Source organism: Bubalus kerabau, chromosome 13, assembly GCF_029407905.1.
Source record: "Bubalus kerabau isolate K-KA32 ecotype Philippines breed swamp buffalo chromosome 13, PCC_UOA_SB_1v2, whole genome shotgun sequence".
Classification (NCBI taxonomy): Eukaryota; Metazoa; Chordata; class Mammalia; order Artiodactyla; family Bovidae; genus Bubalus; species Bubalus kerabau.
Window position 1 is genome coordinate 40,715,707 of NC_073636.1, and position 8,211 is coordinate 40,723,917.

The window sequence follows — 8,211 nt, forward strand, 5'->3', positions numbered from 1 at the left end:
GTTTTTTTCCTAGTTCCTACTGCTCACTGGTCGAAGGTGGCTCCTGGTGTGTTAACTCGCTGGCACTGGTGATCTGCCCATGGAAGGAAGTTTAGTGCATGCAGAAACAGCCTGCAGGCCACCTCTAGGGTAGGCTGAGCAAGCGTGGGTAGGATACCAACAGCATCTGAATTCTCACAGGTGACTTCCTTGGTGATCCACTGGTTAAGACTTCACCTTCCAATGCAGGGGGTGCGAGTTCAATCCCTGGTTGGGGAGCTAAGATCCTACAAAACCCAAGGCCAAAAAAGCCAAAACATAAACAACAGAAGCAATATTGTCACAACTTCAATAAAAACTTCAAAAATGGTCCTTATCAAAAAAAACTTCCTGAGTGTCAATAAGATGAGCCAATTCAGTTTGGCTCAGAAAATCATGCAGAGATTCTGAGATCAACAGTCTCTCATCTGAGAGGTAGGAAAACTAGGAATGAGCTAATGGCCCCTGTTTTTTTGCATGAGGAAAGGAAACTAAGCCAAGTACCCATGTAGAAAAGGTGGAGGATGTTTTGGTGGAGGATGTTTTGCAGATCCTCTCAGAAACACACTTGAAGGTCCATTTAAAATCCTAAATAAATATTCTTAGAAACATATTCAATTTTCTCAGTAGTTAACCATTTTCTCAAGTCTGTGGATAGAATACATATCCTAAAGCTAAGATTTAATCTATCCAGGATGCCAAGCTGGTATTTCAGCTGGCATTCTGATCACCTATTTGGAAACTGCTACTGAACCTGCCTGCCAAGCAGGAGACTCAGGTTCGATCCCTGGATCAAGAAGATCCCCTGGAGAAGGGAATAGCAACCCAATCCAGTATTCTTGCCTGGGAAACCCCATGGATAGAGGAGCCAGGTAGGCTATAGTCCATGTGGCTACAGAAGAGTTGGACACGACTTAGCAACTGAGCATACACATGCGGTGTACTAACAGTTCATCTACCTTCTTATTTTATATTTCCTGTTTGGTCCATTTTCTTTTCTTTTTTTCCCTTCTTTTCAATAGACTAAATTAACTCCTATTTAAAATGAAGTCCCTTCATTCTTTTTTATGGTTGCCTATTATTCCATTGTATAAATATTCTGTAATTTATTCAATTCATCCATTATCGATAGACATTGAGTCTTTTCCAACTGTATCCAATCATATTTTATTTTATATGATAAGAAACCTTGTTCGTACTTCACAATTCAAATTTGTCTTGTAGGTTTACCTTTTTGGGTGATGTTGGCTTCAAGAACTGATAGACTCTTTCATAAGTTCTGTCTTAGCCTCTGTTCTCCCTGAGATGAACATTCCTGTGAACATGGCTTTCTAAGCCCTGAGCCCAGGAAAAACCAGTGTGAGAGCCAGACAGGAAAGGAGGCCAGGCCAGGTGCAGCATCTAGCAAATCACCTGGGAAAGGACCTTGCTGTGGTCCAACAGGGGAGCTGTCGGGGACAGTACAGAACCTCCTCTATATGTCCTGATGAGGGCAAGATGCTGCTCCCATCTAACATTGCATGGGCCACCCAAGGAGACATAAATCCATCATGTCTCTTCCCAAGGAGTCAGAAGTCCCAGCCACCTCTGCTGACCATCAGAGTAGAGGAACCCTGAGGGAGCTTTCTAACCTCTTTGATTTTCAGCCTGAAAACAAATGATGGGCTTTAAGGTAAGCAGGGCTTGCATGCATGTTAAGTCTCTTTAGTCATGTTCAACTCTGCAGCCCCATGGACTGTAGCCTGCCAGGCATCTCTGTCCATGGGATTCTCCAGGCAAGAATATTGGAGAGGGTTGCTTTTCCCTCCTCCAGGAGATCTTCCCAACCCAGGGATTGAACCTGCATCTCTTATGTCTCCAGCATTGGAAGGCGGGTTCTTTATGACGAGTACCACCTGGGAAGCTCTAAGGTAAGGAGAGTCTACGCCAGCTCTTGCCTGCACCATATATAAGTCATGTGGCTTTAGGCAAGACATCACTTAACCTTTCTTCTCTCTCTCTCTCTTTTTTTTTTTTTTTGTCCTATGGAAACTTACCTCCCCGACCAGGGATTGAACCTGTGCCCTCTGCAGTATAAGTGTGGATTCTTAACCCCTGCTAGGGAAGTACCCAGTTAATCTTCTTAAGTCATATTTTTCCTGACCTGTAGCCGGGGATAATAGTAATAGTTCTTGCAGCAGAAATCTTAGCACAGTGGCTGGCACAGAGTAAGTGGCCCTCCAAGTTCCTGTCCTTATATATGACTCAGCAGAACTTTTCTAAAACAAAATCTGAAAGACTTTGAGCTCCATAAGCAACCACCAGAAAGCACCTTACAAAACAAAGACGCCAGTGTATTTATTATTTTTATAAAACACCTAAATGGGAGAAAAGTCTCATAAATCATGAGTTGCTGTTTTCCTCGGCCTCTATACAATAGCCATATTCTTTTATGAAACACTGGACCATAATTTCGGGTCTCTGAAATTTGTAAATCTGTACAAATTTCACTTTGGAAACAGCCCTTTATGTGTACTGTCACTTAAATCACAAATTATGGTTGGTAAAAAAGATTTTAATTCACATAAATTCACTGGTAAAATCCTCGCACCAAGAGGATTTGCACACCCACAGTGAGGCCACTGGAAGTTATTCCAGGTGGTTACATCTTCTTAGCGTGATGAAGTATTAGGACTGAGTGGAAGGTGAGTGTTAGTTGCTCAGTTGTGTCTGAATCTTTGTGACCCCAAGGACTGTAGCCCATCAGGCTCCTCTGTCCATGGAATTCTCCAGGCAAGAATACTGGAATGGGTTGCCATTCCCTTCTCCAGGGTGTAAGGTAAGAAGAGAAGAGTAGTTCAGTTCAGTTCAGTTCAGTTCAGTCGCTCAGTCATGTCTGACTCTTTGCAACCCCATGGACTGCAGCACACCAGGCTCCTCTGTCCATCACCAATTCCTGGAGTTTACTCAAACTCACGTCCATTGAGTTGGTGATGCCATCCAACCATCTCATCAGTTGTCCCATTCTCCTCCTGCCTTCAATCTTTTCCAGCATCAAGGTCTTTTCAAATGAGTCAGTTCTTCATATCAGGTGGCCAAAGTACTGGAGTTTCAGCTTCAGCATCAGTCCTTCCAATGAATATTCAGGATTGATTTCCTCTAGGATGGACCGGTTTGATCTCCTTGCAGTCCAAGTGACTCTCAAGAGTCTTCTCCAATACCACAGTTCAAAAGCATCAATTCCTCGGTGCTCAGCTTTCTTTATAGTCCAGCTCTCACATCCAGACATGACTACTCGAAAAACCATAGACTTGACTAGATGGACCTTTGTTGGCAAAGTAATGTCTCTGCTTTTTAATATGTTGTCTAGGTTGGTCATAACTTTTCTTCCAAGGAGTAAGAATCCTTTAATTTAGTTTAGTTGGGTTTCTTCAAAAGCAGACCCAAGGGACTTCCCTGTGGTCCCGTGATTAGGAATCCACCTTGCAATACAGGGGACACGGGTTCGATCCCTAGTCAGGGAACTAAGATCCCACACGCCACACAGCAACTAAGCCCACGTGCCACAACTAGAGAGTCTCCAAGGTGCAACCAAAGATCCCAAGTAATGCAACAAGGATCCCACAGGCCAGACCCAAGGCAGTCAAATAAATAAATATTCAAACAAGCAAACAAAGCAGATCCTGGGGAAGGACTTGAGTGCATGCAGTTTATCTGGGAGGTGGCTTACTCAAGGATCTCCAGAGAAATGTATCAGTAGGAAATTATGTATAATGAGGAACTGGTTCCCACCATTGTGGAGTCTGAGAATTCCCATGATCCTGTCTCCTTCCTGGAGACCAGGAAGGCCAGTGGTGTGATTCAGGAGACATAGGCAGGAGAGGATGAGACAGTGTCCAAGCTCAACAGTGAGGCAGGAAAAAAAAAAGGGGTGGCACATTTATTCTGCATTTTGTTCTCTCCGGGCCCTCTCTGGATTGGATGATGCCCACCCATTCTAGGAAAGGCAGCCTACTGAGTCTATCTGTTCAAATGCTAATCCTCTCTGGAACCACCCTCACAGATCACCCAGAAGTAATGTTTAATCTGGGTACCACATGGCCAGTCAAGCTGACATATAAAATTAACCATCACGGGAGGTGACCGCAGGAAACACAAGGAAGGGAGTCAGGAAGTGAGAGAGAGAAGGAGAACAGTATTAATGAGCAGGCTAAGGAAGACCCTCTAAGAAACCTTGGAGAACACATCTTCAGAGAGGGAAGCTGGGGTATTGATTCACCAGCTCCCAGCCTCCTTTTGTTGAGACTTACCCCAGAGTTGTTGAATCCTTGACACTCACAGTTTGCTGTACAAGTGGGTTGACCAAGCTCATGGGGTGCTGAAGAAGGCCTCTGAGAAGAAAAGCAGGGAGATAAAGATGCCTGAGGTGGGAAGTTCACAGTATACACAGGACCTGCTCAATGCAGCTGCAGGTGAACTCATGGATTGAGGGAACATGGGGTCGGATACCCAGAGCTCCTGCTACAAATGCCTTGAAAACCTATCATGACTTCAGGACCCAGAGAAATGTAATATCTCATGAACCCAACTTTTACTCATTATAGGAGGCAAAATATCACTCTAACATTGTCACTTCTAAAATTTTATTCCATGAAACAATGCTTCAGAAGTATGCTCTAAGAAGGCCATTATGAATAGTCCTTTTTCCTCTTGCAAAGAACAATTTCTTAATCCTGCTCTCCTTAGCCACATGACAAAAAAAAAAAACATGGTAACTTCAGCAGATAATACACCCCGAGTCAATATCAGATGTGTCATAAATTAACGCCAGCACCGGTACAACATTTTGGTCTCCATATCTGTTACAGAAAAATCTAAATGTGTTAACATCATCCAATAACTCTGCCCTCAAGTTTTCCAGGCCATTTAATTATTAAATTCCTCTTTGGAAAGGGATCTCTATTGTAAGCAATTCAGACTTTGGTGGATGGCAGGGTTTTTTCTGAGGTCACCAGAGCTTTTAATCGCTGCCTAAAGTGCATCCCGTGTTGATTAAGATACCCCAGATTAACTAGATTTAGCCCAGGCAATCACACTCCATTCAGTAGGGCTCATCTCTGGTGAGTCGTGGACATTAATGACAGTTGCAAGAGCTCAAATATTATATAATCACTAATTACATCCTGTGCAATTAGTGGCAGCTCATCAGTGTGAATCACTAATGGCTGATCACCCTGTTCTCTGTGGGAAGGGAGAAATGGACTGCCTCGTTTCCTGATTGTATTAGCATAGACACAGACGCTGTTAATGAACGTGGGTGACGGTGAAGAGGCACCACATCTGCGCTGTGATGGACAAAGGCACGAGGAGGGCTTGATGGCCATCGACACTTCATACTGAACCTCAAAGCTGCATGTCTGTGGCTTGTCACTGTGACTCATTCACTCCCCACCTTCCAAATCGAAAAGACACACAACATTCGGGCCAAACAGCTGCTAAAATACTTGCAAACAAAGCCAGCTAAAGAAACACACACACACACACACACACACACACACGCTTGCGTGTTTATTTTTCTTTTTTTTTTTTAAAGACTCTTTTTACATGGACCACTTTTAAAGCCTTTTATTGAATTTGTCACAACACTGCTTCTGTTTTATGTTCTGGTTTTGTGGCCACCCACAAGGCATGTGAGATCTTAGTTCCCCTACCATGGATCAAACCTGCACCCCTTGCCTTGAAAGGCAAAGTCTTAAGTCTAAACCACTGGACCTCCAGGGATCCAAGCTCCGAGGATCATTCAGGCGCGAAGCCTGTGACACAGCGGGAAGAGCACCTCTGAAATGGTGATGCACTGCTCTGATTTTTTTAACCCTGTCTATGTCAGGCGTTATTAGCTGCTCGGGCCCCCATAACAAAATAGCACAGCCTGGGTTGCTTCAACAGCAGAGTTTTCTTCTCTCATATTTCTGGAATCTTGAAGTCCAAGATCAGTCTGTCTGTAGGGGTAGTTTTTCTGAAGCCCATCTCCCTTGTTAACAGAAAACACCTTCTCACCGAGTCCTCACATGGCCTTTCCTCTGTGTGCATGCTGGTCTCAGGTCTCTCCTTGTGTCCACATTTATTCACTTATAAGGACATGGGTCATGCTGGATTACAGCCCACTTTAGTGACCTCACTGTAACATCATTACCTCTTTAAAGGCCCTGCCTCCAGGTACAATCACATTCTGAGTTGCTGCAGAGTAAGGGTTTCAACACAGGAATGCAGGGGCACACAATTCAGCCAATGAAGCCAGTATGTGCATGAACTAAGTCTATGCTAACCCAAGAAATTCTTGCTGGAAGATGGGCACCGGGTTTGGATTGCCTGAACCCTACATTGGAAGGCAAGTCTTAATGACTAGACCTCCAGAGATCCAAACTCTGAGGGTCTGTGGGACATTCAAGCATGAAGCCTGTGACAAAGTAGGAAGGGCACCTCTGAAATGGTGATACACTTCTCTGATTTTTTAACTCTCTCTGTGTTGGCCTTAGGTGAGAGGCTAACCCTTAATGAGAGCTGTCCTGTCCAGAACAGCTGCCCGTGGTCATGTGATTGCTGAGTGCTTGAAATAGGGCTAATGTCACTGAGGAACTGAATTCTTCATTTCATTTCATTTTAAATTATTTGTCTTCAAACTGAAGTGTAAAACGTGTTTTCCTGTGAAATGCAATTTTATAGTTTTGATAGACATGCATTTTACTTTAACTATTTTGGGGGAACACAGGAAAATAGGATTTATTGGTGGTTGTGAGTAAGGAGGCTGGCGCCAAGGCTCTTGTGAGCAAAAGACCCACCATCCGTCCAGGGGAACATGATTAGGGATGTATTTGGTCCCACAGCCATCCAGTGGTGGCTTTTCTGCCACCATATCTTCAAATTCATCTGCTTTAAACTTAGTAAATACCCACTCCTTGGAGATGTGGGTTTTCTGGAGGCCAGGCCCCCCTATTGAGGGCCTCAATCACATGCTCTTTGTTCTGCAGCTTGGACATTATGACTTGGCCAATGTGGACCCTGGCCACTGTGCCCTGGAGCTTTCCAAAAGCACCACACATATCTGTCTGGAGCTAGACTGGGGGCAGCATGCCAGTCATGAATGTCCACTGCAAAGGGCTGTCTCCAAGGTCCCTTAGGGCAACCCATACGGGCAACAGGCTGAATACATTGTCAAGGAGGTTGCTGCCTGTAGCCATTGCACACCAGGCTCCCATGGGGAAAAGAGCACAGTCGGCTTAATTGCCTGCAAATTACTTAAACTATTAAAAATAGTGTGTCTCAATTATGATGCCCAATCAGTAAGGAAAATACACTGACATTCAAAAGTTAGAATGAAAAACATGTACACTATCTCATTAATAATTTTTATGTTGATTATGTTTGAAATGAACATTTTCAATATGTTGGATTAAATGAAATACATGATTAAAATTAATTTACCTGTTTCAGAAACAGGTATAGATACAGAGAACAAACAGATCGTTGCCAGAGGGGAAAGGTTGGGAAAACAAAGAAATAGGTGAGGGAGATTAAGAGCTACAAACTTCCAGCTGCAAAATAAATGAATCATGGGGGTGACCTGTACAGTGTGGGGAATACAGTCAATAAATAGGTAATGTCTTTACATTGACGTATTGTAACTAGTTTTACCCTGGTGATCATTTTGAAATGTATCAGTTCAGTTCAGTCGCTCAGTCGTGTCTGACTCTTTGTGACCCCCATGAATCGCAGCACGCCAGGCCTCCCTGTCCATCACCAACTCCTGGAGTTCACCCAGACTCACGTCCATTGAGTCAGTGATGTCATCCAGAGCATCTCATCCTCTGTCGTCCCCTTCTCCTCCTGCCCCCAATCCCTCCCAGCATCAGAGTCTTTTCCAATGAGTCAACTCTTCGCATGAGGTGGCCAAAGTACTGGAGTTTCAGCTTTAGCATCATTCCTTCCAAAGAAATCCCAGGGCTGATCTCCTTCAGAATGGACTGGTTGGATCTCCTTGCAGTCCAAGGGACTCTCAAGAATCTTCTCCAACACCACAGTTCAAAAGCATCAATTCTTCAGTGCTCAGCCTTCTTCACAGTCCAACTCTCACATCCATACATGACCACAGGAAAAACCATAGCTTTGACTAGATGGACGTTTGTTGGCAAAGAAATGTCTCTGCTTTTGAATATG

At 44.0% G+C, this 8,211-nt stretch overlaps 1 non-coding gene across 1 annotated transcript; it reads right to left on the minus strand.

The window, feature by feature from the left end:
* Nucleotides 1-7,153: 7,153 nt before the first annotated feature.
* On the minus strand, nt 7,154-7,288 carry LOC129626343 (small nucleolar RNA SNORA70). Its single transcript, XR_008701941.1, has one exon. It is a non-coding gene; the product is annotated as a small nucleolar RNA SNORA70 (small nucleolar RNA).
* Between the last annotated feature and the right edge of the window lie 923 nt (nt 7,289-8,211).